This window comes from Perca fluviatilis, chromosome 19 (genome assembly GCF_010015445.1).
Source record: "Perca fluviatilis chromosome 19, GENO_Pfluv_1.0, whole genome shotgun sequence".
Classification (NCBI taxonomy): Eukaryota; Metazoa; Chordata; class Actinopteri; order Perciformes; family Percidae; genus Perca; species Perca fluviatilis.
The window spans coordinates 12,580,147-12,594,568 of NC_053130.1; the positions used below are offsets into that span (position 1 = coordinate 12,580,147).

At 40.0% G+C, this 14,422-nt stretch overlaps 1 protein-coding gene across 3 annotated transcripts in view; it reads left to right on the forward strand.

Annotated features, from left to right (window-relative positions):
• The window catches only part of grid1a (glutamate receptor, ionotropic, delta 1a), a 262,279-nt gene that overhangs the window by 80,620 nt on the left and 167,237 nt on the right, over window positions 1–14,422 (forward strand). The gene's annotated exons all lie outside the window — the stretch shown is intronic.

Genomic DNA, 14,422 nt, shown 5'->3' on the forward strand with positions numbered 1-14,422 from the left:
TTACGCTTCCCTCACCTTTCTCCACATCCCTTATGAATACTCAACAGGGCTCCAGACTGCAACCACATTTTTTGAGACAGTGCAAGTATTTGTTACAACTACTCGCACATGTGCGATCTGCACATTTGATGACATTTCTTTTTAAATTTCATGTTGAAAAACTAGGAGGGTTCTGGCAGAGTTGGCCAATGTGTGTGAGAGGGGGAGGGTCTGTGAGCGATTAGTCAACTGCGTGGGTAATGTCCTTTACACTCGTGTGTCACGCTTCTGTGACGTCACACTCATCGTCCGTAAAGGTCTACCATGGCGAAACATGAACATGCTGTTGCACGGGGGCTGTCATTAGCACGTTTCTGTGAAAATCATGATGTTGCAGTCCATAATCCATTTATGAGCGGTGATCCGCAGCCGAAGTGTTTGTTTGCTAAAGGCCGTACATTGGCAAGGAAAATGCTGCATAATGATAGCCGATTAGGAGTTAGCCTTAGCCTACCATTAGCCCTCCTCTCTTCCCCCCCACTTTGTTTATGGTCTCCACCCCTGTCTGCGACCACTTCCAGTCGGCGGCAGTAGCCGACTGAAAAAAAACAACACAAAACTGCAGAATTTTGCAGAATTGCTATATTATAGTGAATATTTATTTTAAGTTCTGATAACTTATACTGTCATATTTTGGGCAGAATTGTGTTCATTGCCTTTTTAAAAATGTTGGAGGTGGAGATTGTGCAACTTAAAGTGTTTTTTTCTGTTGTAATTGCAACAGAAAATTGGATTCTCTGAAGTGTGTTTTTCAAATGTTCTAATGAAGGATTTGTACAATTGAGAAATATTAAGAATAATATGCAAATAAAATTAAGAATAAATATTCTAAATAGCACAAATCCTTCATCACACAAATGTGGAAACACTCTAAAGAGAATCTAATTATTACACTATTTCACTAAGAACAGAAAACACAAACTAAAACTAAAACCTGATCTTTCTGGCCTTCCTTGATGTAGAATCATTAATGATGTCATTGTATGAAATCTGCTCCCCGATTTAATGATTGATACTGACTGAAAGGCCAGTGAGCTGTTCCTGGGACATGGTTGACCTCAGCTCCTCTCTGTTTGAGCCACAGTGACTGGCAGAATCCTGAGAGCAGTCCAAAAGTTGGGGTAGATCTCGGCTAGATCCTTATCATCCCCCGTTCCCCCCCTTGTCTGGGCCATTACATTTGGGAGACCAAGCAACATAGGCGCCGATTTATGTTTTCATTTTTCCTTTCCCCTTTAAAAAAAATAGTAGTAAAAAATGTTTGTGTCAGACGGCTGACACAAACACACGCGCCTATCAACTCGATAACACACATAACCGCGATCAGCTTCGTGGGTGCTCAGTATTAGCGGAACTGTATCGCCTATGCCCAGCAACCCGTTCGACCCAGAGGTGAACTGTCCCCCGCTCCCCCCCCCCCTTCTCACATCTTCTCTGTGCAGTGTGCACGGTACCTTCTCAGCAAGCAGGGGCGCCAATTTGACAATTTCCCACACGGTGAAATACATAATACAGTAGAAAACCGGTTTGAGGATTTTTTTTTTTTAAGTGCTTGTGCCACCCCCCATGTGTCAGCCCCCTGGGAGGCTGCCTGCTTCGCCCATTCAAAAAACGCTACTGGTCGGCGGAGACGGGCTGGTAGCCCTCGTCAGTATTTTAGTACTCTGTCTCGGCACAAAATCAACCACATTTTTACACCATCTCAGACAAAAAGGACTGGATTTTGTTTCAACACCACAACTGCAGGGATATCACTTAATTGCCTGTGCATTCACTGTTGTATTTGCATTTTACATCAATGCTAAGGTTACCTCCGACATTTGCCACACGCCGTGGTACCGCTCCCTCACTTCAGTGAGAGAGGTAGAGATGTGAATGAAAACAAAAATACATTTGCACGGCCATAACAGATTGGCACGTTATTTTGATTTTGAATACACAGTTGTTGATCAAATATATAACTATTTGTGTTTTGAATGTCATGAGTTCCTCTGGCTCTGGCTCGCTCATCACTCAATCTTTCCCACACTGGGCGTTAGATGCTTAGTTAGATACTTAGATACCCTTTTGGGAAGGAGAGCCTGTATGAGGCAGTACTACAGTAAATTGACAGTAATAATACTTTGTTTATATTTCTCATTGTGCATTTATTAAGCACTATTCAATTGAAATGTGACTGTAAAAAGTCTTTATTACCAAAGCATTTATCAGTAATACAGTTAAAATGGGGAAAATGTGAAAAATTGCGTTGCAGGTCAATTTAAGGTGTGTGTGCCTACATTTTCTGCCTGTGCCCCTAAAATGTTCAGTTAGGGGCTACAGTGCTCTAAGTAAAACAATGTTAGTTTGGAACCCTGCTCAACCTGGTCGATGCTTGCTGTACTGAATTTGTGGCCAGTTTTACAAAACGCCCTTGCCAGGTGCATCTGAAGCAACTTTAATTAATTTGTTTTAATTTGCCTCACATTAAAGCAGTGCTGTTTTGCTGTCTAACCGGTTTTTAATAGCCTTCATGAAATGACTGCACAGCCTAGCCACAGTGGGTTATGGTGGCTCTGGACAGCTCACAAAGGCTCTACCTGTCTAGGGAAACACCACTCCTCTCCCAGGTGAGACACAAGGCGTTGAGTAGCAGTCATGCCATGGTTTTATTAGAGAACCTTTTTTGATCAAGGATTTCCAAGTAAAAGGAAGAGAAGAGGGGGTTGTGGCGTAGCCATCATTAGCCAAATAAATCTGTTAGAAAAAAGGAGGAAAATGGAACAAGGTTTTACAGCAAATTGGTGGTGCTAATACAGTCAGATATTGGTTCAGCATTTCCATTGGCATTGTTTAACTCTTTAATGGACAATTTAATTGTTCAGCTTCCTGCAGTAGACTGATGTCATATATAAGTATTCAGTTGTCAGTTTTACACAACATAAGTCAGTCAATACAATGGCCTTGCAATAAATTCTACCTTCATGAAGGTTGTAATGGGAAGAAGCAGTGACGGAACTATGCCCACCTAATATCAACTGGTCCTCAGTGGACAGCTTAAGGCAGCTACACACCGGGCCAATAATTGTCCGTTGGCCAGTCAGGCGAGGTTGGTGACTCGAGTCTGTTCGGTGTGTTCCGCGCTGTCGTCCGTCCGAGGGGCTGTCGGCCTTCATTTTGGCCGACCTAGCGTGTTCAGTCGGAGACAGGGCAGTCGGGACTCACTCGGAAATGGAATGAGCGTGACTAGAGTCTCCCAAAATCTGACGAAAATCTTTTAAACTGGCCTTTGTTGATCTGAAATGAAGACAGATTCAGCAACTGCATGGCCTATTTCTCGCTTAAAATGTTTTCAGAAACATGTTTCAGTGAACTATTTTAGTACAATATGAGATCGTATTCTGAACAATCCGCCATGAAAAAACAAACCCATGTGACGCGTTCGTCCAATCAGCTGCCGGTTTTCATTTTTTGGGCAACAATACAGATTAGCACCGCCTGCTGTTATGGAGACGTATTACGTCTCGTCTCTTTGATGTGTTCTGTGGCACTTTTTGGACCAACTCGGGGAGACTGATCAGTCCGACTGGCTTTTCTGCCGATGGTTGACCATCTGGTCGGTGTGTAACTGCCTTTAAAGTACCTTGGTGTCCACATCACTGATAGTCTGAGCTGGGTGCTGCATACTGACTCAGTGGTGTAAAAGGCAAGGCAGAGACTGTTTCACCTCAGACGCCTGGGGACATTCTTACTATCCCATTATCGAACATCATTGCCTGTTACGGAAACGGCAGCGAACAGGACCGCAGGGCCCTGCAAGTTTAAACCAGGTGCTGCAAGAATAAGGCTGGGAAGAAGGTACCGGATACATCAGGCCAGCACTGAGAGGCTCAGGAGGAGCATCTACCCTAAGGCCACTAGGATCCTACTGTAAATGAGGATAATAAAAGTACTAAAATCTCTCCCTCTGTGAGCTAGCTAAAAGTCACAAATTTTCAGAGAATGAGGCGATAGTGTATTCTCATACAGAGGCATGAGCGATTTTCATCTATTATAATGCAGTCTCTGTAACTGGGTTTACTGTCTACCTTTCAGTATCTCTCACTATAGTGGTCATAATGGCTTGTTCTTTGTAAATCTTTGAAAGTGTCTAACAAGTAAGACCTGAGATAAACCTAGTGATAACGTGTAAAGCTATAATGAGTTTGATTATGAATTTTACAATTGCTCCTGATACAGTATGTCCTTATTTTGATGAGCTCATGTTTTTGCACACACAAAACAAAGCTCACGGAACTAGGAGAGATGCCGCTGTCAACACCATCAATGGCAGGCATGTGGTCCTTTGACATGATACTGAGCAGTCCTGCAGTATTTATCATTTACATTGAAAGGGTCACCTTTTGCAACTCATTTCTAGGAGGCAGCAAACAATAACTGGTCATTTACAGTCTTTGCCAGCTTTGCATCTGCTCTGAATCCTACTATGCATGATGTTATAATTACCTCTGGAAATACAAACCCAGTGATTTCATCTAGGGCTAGATGCATAAAACTGTGTTGATTCAGAACTAAAAAAATGCATGCTCATTATTTTCGTCAAATTTCTAAAGGAATGCGTATGCATTGTTCTGTTCATAAATCTCAATCATTGTGGAACTGGATGCACAAGCCTGATTTCCACTCTCACAGATTGTCACAAATGGATGTAGAACATCACCAATTTGCATGGTGAGAATTTGGCCTGCTCCACCACTCAGAGTGAAAAGAAGAGCAATAAAGTGCAAGTTTACAGATTGTGTCACATTCACATGGTTCCAAACCGCTAAACCATCAGTATGAAGGTAGTAATAGGAGTAGCAGGAGAATGATGTTAGCAGTAACGCTATAGCTGTTGCGAACGTATCAGTGCAGTGTGTGTACAGTTTTTCTGTCTGTGAATAAATGCTACAACTCCTCAGGACCCAAGCAGAGTTCCCGTGTCTTGCTTGCTATCAGCTGGTTAAAGTGAAGGGGGTTAGCCACGGAGCTAGTGACAACTTCAGCACAGGCTCTCTAACTTAAGGTGGGCTGATCTTTTAATGTGGACCAGCTATTCTTATTTTAGTTACAAGCTGCTCCTTGTTTGAAAGTTTAAAGTTTTGCTTTATAGATCTCTCCACCGCTGCAATGGACAACCACTACGCTTTATGCAAATAATTGCACAATGAGGTTCCAATATGCAAATGAGCTTATGACGTCAATTACACTTAAAGCACTCCTAAAAACTAGGGGTGCACGATTCAGAAAATGTCACAATTTGATTCAATATCAATTTTTAAGCTCAAAATTCGATTGAAAATCAATTTTCAATTCAAAATACGATTCTCGATTTAAACAAAAAAACGATTCACAGTATGTAAATAATCCCATGTGATAGCAGTAGACATACAATTTAAAAAAAATTTTTTATATAAATATATAATATATAATTAAATAATATTTTATATATATATATATATATATATATATATATAAAAAAAATATGAATCGATTTTTGGAATTCTATGAATTGTTAGAATGAATCGGTAGAGTTTGAATCGCGATACGAATGCGAATCAATTTTTTTTTTTTTTTGCACACCCCTGCTAAAAACCCTAATCTGGCTCTTGGCCGAGATTCAGTCACAATGGTGAGCTGCATCCAGACAAGTCAGAATAATTTTAGTTTTTGTTGATGCATTATAGCTCTCTGTCTTAGACATCCCAAAATAGAAATGCTTTTCCTTTTTAAGTGATTTAAATTAATTGCCATTGAAGGTCAAAACCACATAATGCTGCATAATTTCCTCTTATCCTTCCTCTGCGGTCTTTTTTTTAGAGCATAAAACTGCATTTCATTGCTGAGGCATGCTCACAGACCTGCATGTGTATGTTTGCATTTGAGTTTATATGCATGCCAAGGTCAGTCTGACTCCCCCTTGTGCAGAGGGGTTCCTCTGTAATGCTACATCACAGTGGGTGGCACTCAACCAACAAGGTCCAAAGTCATGACTCTCACTTTGATTGCTAAATGCCCTGAAGATGTTTCAACATTAGCTGTTGAATGTATTCATTTAGTCAGCAAATCAATGGGCAACGGCAGCAATGCATTCATGTGTGAAGAATTCTTCTTTCTTTTTTTTTTGGAGACTGTGTATGATGTTTACAGAATGTGAGTTGGGACTAGCAGATGACTGCTTACTTTTTTACGCTGTTATCACTGTGACATTTACATAAGCTGTTTTTTTTTTTAGACAGACAGCTGTGCTGCCATTATGCAGACATATCAATGTAGCTCTTAATGGTTGTGGCAGATTGTGATTACTCCATCTTCTTCAAAATGTTTCATTTGTCACAATACACAGATGTGGCTTCAACGAACGAAAAACAAAGAAAGGTGAAGAGACAACAATTAAGTGCAGAGATTCTCCTGAAACCTTAAGACAATGCCATCATTGCTTGTTGAACAAGAGCTTAGCAGGCTTTCTCAAGTGACAGCAATCACAGCAGTTGTCGGAAAAATACTTATTTTGCACGAAAGAGCACTTCTTTACACATTTGATGAGATATAATACTCAACAATAAAGCTGCAGTGCTTAAACAGGTCAACACAGTATTTTTATATGGAAGCAGTTTCCTTACTTTAAACGTGTCAACCGCATTATAAATGGAATCAAACAAAAGCAAAAGCGCTGCAATTGTGTCCTGGCTCTAGAATTATATGGACAAATAGTGAAAAGCATGACAGACCAGCAAGTAGTTAAGTACTATTTATTTTCCTGGGTGCAGAGTTATTATTTTTTTTTTAACTGCTGTTAGATGTCAATCGCTGGCCTACAGAGCAGTGAGTCTGGAGATCTCATGGCATATTCCCAGGAATGCTGCTGCTGTTGCCACATGAATTCCAACATATCTCTGTGTGGCAGCTTCTGTAAAATTTGCAACATGCAGCTTCTTCAGCTTCATTACATCATACACTCTACCTTCCTAGGTGTCATGATGAGACAGAGATACGGGCAAGTTGCTAGCGGCCAAAACTAGACTTGTGGGGAGCTGTCATTTTTAAGTTTTCTTGGATAACTGCAGGCAGTGAATAGTCAAACTAATTGTCAGGTAGTTGATTTACTGTAAGTTGCGTTCTTTGAATAGATCACCTGAGCAGCGGAGTGTTATAAAGAAGATGGAGGGAATATTACCATGAATTAGAATCATTCCCTTTTTGTTTTTTTCCCATACATGCTCAGACTTTACACTAGTGTTCTGAATTACTCTCGGTTTGTGGCCAGCTGTGTCCCAACATAATTGTAGGATTTCAACATGGGCTATGTCACAGCCTGGCAGTCAGCCAGACTGGAAGAAATCTGTTCCTTTTATTTCCCTTGTTCATTTGCTTGTTCATGCCCTTTTCCCCTCTGTGCTGGGCTAATCTGGCCTGACAGAGTGGGTGTAACATTACATAAACCCTAGAGCCATTCTGCTGCTTGCTAATTAACTCTGCTCATCAGCAATTGCTGTATGAAGAGCTGTATTTATAAAGCACTAATACAGTAAGCCAATGGGAATCCGTGATCAAGACAGGGAGAGAGAAGACTTACACCGAGCGACATTGCTGGTTACTTCAGTCATACTATATGGTAACTAAAAACTGCCAAGCAGTTTTTGCTTCTATTTACCTGTACACTTGATTTACCTATTATTGTGAATGGCATTGAGGCACTAGAGTAAATGCACCATTTTAAATGTAATTTTGGTATTCCAATGTCGTCCTCTTTGTACTGTGTTGTCTCTCTTTGGCTGTCAAGCTTCAAACAGCTGTGGATTTTTCAGCACAGAGCTCTACCTCTTTCCAGAGGGGTTTGAGTAGGTGGATTATGAGAGCAGGAAAACAAACTTCAAAACAGCCCTCTCTGTCACACTGCTCACACAGACTGTTCCTTCACACTGTAACTCCCGCTGTTTAGAATCCATTTACAGTACAAAAAAAAACCCAACACATCCAACCTCATGGCACTGCAGTGAGGAGCTGTTTAAATGACTGATGAGTAATTGTTGTCCACTAACATCTTTTGTTAAAGAGAATAATCACAGCAAGATAAGTAGATATAACCTGGAGCAGCATCTAAGATCCACATCATGATTAGTGGGAGGATTGTGGATGTGAAAGTTTGGTGTAATCTGTTTCCTCTAAAGGACTTGCATGTGTTTTTGTAGGACCAGGTAGCTCAGTGGATGTATCACTTACAGCAAGTAAGCCCTGGGTTTCTATCTTAGCCTCGGTCCATTTGGTCCAAAGTAACCATGCCCCCATTAGGTTTAAATTACTTTTCTTCCTTCCTCCCTTTTCTTCTTTTTTTAAGTCCACAGACAAAAGAGCCTTAATTACCCAAAGATGTGAATGTGTTTGTCTGTCAGTACATTACACTGTGATTAGCCAGGTAAACTCTCATTTATTATGCTTACTCCAAATTCTTAATTCAACTATAATTACTCAATTGAGGGCTTTAACCAAAAGTTGGGAAATGTAATCAAAGTACTGCCTTGAAGCTGTTATTACCGAATCATTGGTTACCATTTGAACATGCTGTCTGTATGTGTCTGTCTGGGGTGTTTTTCTCCCTTTTGCACAAAATGCCTGCTATGCTTGATGAGCTGACTCACAGTGATGACAACGGCTTCATTAAACAACACATTGCAACACAGCCACAACCCATTCAGAACAGACAACAGTGAACATGTGCTTGTATTGGCTGAGTCAGCACAGTGACTGCAGTGAGTGTTGGCTGCTGTCCTAGTGCTTCAGCTGAGGTTGCTCCTCAGGTAAAAAGTGGTGAAAGCTGCCATGCCTGTGTCTACATCTCTTTGGAAACACTCGGGGAGAGTGTGACTCAAACGGCCTCAACCTGACCTGCACAGACAGTTACCTCCAGGCTAAATCCTCTCAATCTAACATAAGCACATTCTTAGGCATTTCTTTCTCTGGTAAACATCTGTACTTGTTCATAGATTTCATGTCCAATTTTCATGCTATGAGTGTTACAGTTTAATGCGTCATACAGGTTAGAGAAAGGATAACAGCTATTGTGGTATTTCATGTTTGGCTGTTTTTTAATAAAAGAAAAATACATAAAAACAGTTGCAGACAGATGACAAATGCTAAAAGAAATCACCCATGCATTAACCAGTTAAGTAATTCAGTGTGTCACAAGTTTTGAATAAAGTACTGAATAAATAACAGTGGACTGGAGGATACTTTCTATATAGTGAGTCCACCAGTTTTTATCAAGAAATGAAGAGTAGAGTTCTTGAGTGTTTTGCCTGGAATATGGAACAGCTCTGTGAAAGTCAGGTCTCTAGTTTGACAGTGGTATTTTAACATTTATTGGCATCTCAAAGGGCTGTTGGCACACAGCAGCGGTATTAGTAAGCTGGCAACATAAGAGGTGAGGCAGCTTTAAAATATTGAGCTGTTTGAAATTTAAAATGTTGACTGTATGTTCTGTCACATTTATTTCCTCCAGCTCTTGGCTGCATGCATCCAGGTAATTTGGTTCAATACCATTTCCTCCTGTCATGACCAGTAAGAGAGGCCGATTGAGTAAAGAGACTTTAAATGAAGGTAAAAAACAGCACTATCGTCAAAGAAATAAAGTATGTTAATGAGTCTATACTTCTTAGTAAAGAGTTAGTGTAGAGTTAGACAATAATGTTAATTTTAAAAGTTGACATACGTATGGAAGGGTTTATGTTAATGTTCCTGAGTGTGTGCTGGCAGGAAGAAACATCTCGTAACTTTGGTATCGTGCCCTTTTGAAAAGTGCATTTCAAGCGGATTCGATCATTTAAAAAGGCTGAGTTGTCTTGTAACTGCATTTTGTCAAATGGTTGAACAGGTTAAATGCAGACCCATTTATTGCCTTAACTCTGACAATGGAAAATGCACCATTTGAAAACTGCTGCTGTGTTACATTTATTATAATTATCACATTTTATTATGGTTTTAAGTAGCCATATTTAGGCCTACTATTTCTTCACATAAGTTCAATCATAATTTCATTAAGCCAATAATGTAGGTAGGGCAAAGCCCACATAACCCCAATATCATCATTATGATAATGTGATTGAGCTCTAAAGTGAAGAAGCATAATCACAGTAACAAAAAGTAGTTCTATCATAATCTCTATTAAACTGCTGTTAATTGTTAATTAACACCAGTTAAGATTATAGAATTTAGTGACTTTTAAAATGTGATTATAGTTTTCATTTGTTAAGCTTGTCATGTTATCTGGATGTACAATGTAAGGAAAATGCCTTTTAGACTTAATGTTTGTTGTGTCCAATTTTTATAATCTTAAAATCATATACAATCATCTAAAGACCAAACAAACCAGCCACACAGAAGAGATTACTCACACTTACGTCACAAATATCACAAATCTGGAAGCATACATTGATGGCAAGATGGCAATAACTTCTAGTATGCCTCAAGACAACCCATCCAACATAAACTAAGAATATGTCATCTACTGGCACAAACTGTTTGCAGAGCACCAAATTTAACAGCATTTATCAAAATTAACTGGACCTTCTTGTCAATTTCCACAATGAACGCTGCTCTAGCCTTGAATTCACCCACAACTACACTGCATGTAATGAAACCATTAAGGATCCATACTAGACATTCAAACAAGAAGCCCACAGAACAATCTCGTCTTCTCTGGTATACTTGAATACCAATTTGACAGTCCCAAGACAATGATCAAAGACTTTATAAAAAAAAAGAAAAGAAAAAAAAAAGCCCAACTTAAACTCTTCCCAGCTGACACTGTGAACAAGATAATTTTCTAACTCTGTAGACAGTCTTGGATGATGTTCAAACAAATCACTCCGACCCATCACTGAATGGTTCAGTCACTTCATACACAAGGACCTATTTAAAAGCAAAGGCAAGGAAATGGAAGGCACACAATTCAGACTCAATGACCAAAGCCCACAAGAGATCAATGAATCATGCAAAATACTTACATTTATAAAACAATACAGTACAACAAATGTACATGTATATGAAATTTATATTGAAGAACAGATTTACAATGATTCATAAGCAGCCCCAAACTCTAAGCAGTCACGTAAAGTAACATCCCATCCTTTACCATTTTTATTATCCCCTGCCTGTTCAGAATATTGATACTTACGTTTAAGCCTCCCAGGTATAATAGTGCCGACGGTGTTACGTTGATTGGGTAGTGCAGACTAGCATTAGGTGGGTGCTTAGGTCGCACCACAATCCCTTCCAAGAAGACCCACATTAAAGTGCTCATATTATGCTCATATTCAGGTTCATAATTGCATTTAAAGGTTGTACCAGAATAGGTTTACATGGTTTAATTTTTTAAAAACCTCATATTTTTGTTGTACTGCACATTGCTGCACTTCCTCTTTTCACCCTGTGTGTTGAGCGCTCTGTTTTAGCTACTGAGTGATGTATCTCACTTCTATTCCATCTTTGTTGGGAGTCGCACATGCGCAGTACCTAGGTAAGCACTGCTAGCTAATCTGAAGCAGTAGAGTATGAGGCCGTGCCACGCTAGCAGCTAGGCGAACATTATAACATGTTACAAAGTGACGCACGTTCGTCACAGAAGCAAAAGCTGGACTACAATAGAGCTGTTTGGAGCAGTTTGTGAACAGTGTTTTCTGTTGGAGATGGTAAGTGCCTGGACTTTGGGCTTTTTCACTTTGTAAACCTATAGCATGCACAAAAAGGATATATAACAAAATAAAGGAAAGGGGAAAAAGGCAAAAAGCATAATATGAGTACTTTAAACTAAATGAGCATAATCTGGGCAACCTGCATTGGACCACGTATGAAAGTGGCCCAAATCAGAACTGGAAAAGAAAGGGATGCCATGTGACTTGGACTGTTCACACTGTCATGAAAAATCAGATATGAGCAAAAAAAAAACGTATTTGGGTCACTTTGGCATGTAGTCTGAACGTAGCCTAATTGCGCACATGTACTGTAGGCTTAGGCTATATGTACCCAATGGTATCAGCTTTGAAGTATAGATAGCCTAGATGATTTGTAAATACTTATTTTCTAGAGAAAAGACCAAGGCTGCAAGTAATGACTAATGCTCTTGTTACTGTAATTAAATAATCTAATACTTTTCCAGGCAGTAAATGAAATTAATCTCCACTTTATTTTCATTTTACTGCTGTTTTTGCTTTCTTCAACTTTGCATTAAATAAACTGCTGGATGCAACAAGTCCAGGCACATAGAGTGCATTTTTAACGGGCTGCATTTTGTTTTACATTTGTATAACAGGTCAACCTCCAACACTGTGTATATGCATGTATTTATACAGAATTCCTACTATTTCTACTTTAGTATAATAATTTGTTATTGTTTCGAGACATTCTGAAGCAACACATTCTCACACCCAACTCGTAAAATAAGGACGTTCGGTCAGGAGCCTTTCTCGTTCTTATTTGACGTTAAAAGTCTCCTTTAGCGTCTCATGTAAACGTGCTTGGTCGCCACTATTGCCGTCCCTTTTTCGTCCCTTTTGACGCGCTTGGTCGGGACGGGTGAACGGAATCGCGGAGGTTTAGGAGAAAAACAACGGGGAAAGGACGCCTCAAAAGCCGGGAAACACACCGCGGGTGAAGCGCGACAATAACGGAATCGCGGAGGTTGGGTTTAGGGGAAAAACAACGGGGAAAGGACGCCTCAAAAGCCGGGAAACACACGCCGTAGACGGGGGAAACAAAAGAAAAACAACGGGGAAAGGACGCCTCAAAAGCCGGAAACACAGCCGTAGACGGGGGAAACAAAAAGAAAACAACGGGGAAAGGACGCCAAAAGCCGGAAAAACACGCCGAAGACGGGGAAACAAAACGCCATAGACGGGGGAAACAAAAGAAAAACAACGGGGAAAGGACGCCTCAAAAGCCGGGAAACACACGCCGTAGACGGGGGAAACAAAAGAAAAACAATGGGGAAAGGACGCCTCAAAAGCCGGGAAACACACGCTGCAGACGGGGAAACAAAACGCCACACGCGAACCCGAGTCTCCTGAGTGAAAGTCCGGTGTTTTACCCATCCGCCACCCTAACCACCGTCCTTACCCAGCAATTTCCCATTACATACCACTCGCTAAATCTCATCCAACTGCGGCTCTCCCCAGCACGTTACACAAATACGCCGAAGGGTGCCTTTTTCGTCACATCAGACGCTGAAGGACACTGACCAAACGTACTTATTTTACGAGTTCGGAATGAGAACGGGTTGTCTGAAGACACTTTTACCCAAGCAATGTCAGAACCTGGCAGTTAAAATGGCATTTTTCTGCTAGGCTTATCTGGCAACTAGTGATGTGAAGTGAAGTAATGCTGTAGTGCATTGTGATTGGAGTTTCCTTTTGATTGTCTTGACTTGATGATTGTGTCTCCTGAATGCCAAGTCTGCAAGACTGTATGGTGTATGAGTCACACTGCAGGCCAGGATAGGCAAACATTGACCAAAGCCCGACTACTGCTTACAGAATTCTATATGTCCCTTTTTGAACGATCTCCATAAAGTCCTTTAATAAATAATTGTAACCTTACACTCCAGACCCTTGTGAATATTTCTGACTTTGCAACATCAGAGCAGAGGGACAAAGGAAAGAATAAGAACATGGGAAAAATCAGTTACTTGGAGATTTAACTGGAAACTCAGCACTTTAACCTTATACTTGTGAATATATATATATATATATATATATATATATGTATATATATATATATGTATATATGTATGTATGTATGTATGTATGTATGTATGTATGTATGTATGTATGTATGTATATGTATGTTGTGTTGTGTATATATATATATAACACCCCAATTTTTTTAGCTTTTTATTGAAATTTTAGCAGTCCAAGTCCAATAAATAGCTTGAAATGGTACAAAGGTAAGTGGTGAAAAAAAAGTAAGGTTACCCAAAACTGAAAAATAATGTACATTTCAGTATTTTACAAAAAGGCCTTTTTCAGGGAACAAAAAATGGGTAAACAATGTAAAGCTGTTCTGCAGCAATGGAGGTTGATCAAGCTTTGAAAGTTGGTGCTACCAATTCCCACAGGTGTTCCAAAGTGTCTGCCCTCTGTTTGTATAAAAGTATTGTTGGAACACACTGTGGTACCATACCCTCGTGAGCATTATTTGAACAGTATTGTACTGCAGAAAGTAGTGTATTGCTATAAAAATGGCGGGAAAAAGGTAATTAACAATGGAAGAGAGACAGACCATCATAACACTTAAGAATGTTGGTCTTTCCTACAGAGAAATTGCAAAGAAAGTCAAGGTGTCAGTGAGTACAGTATTCTTCACCATCAAAAGG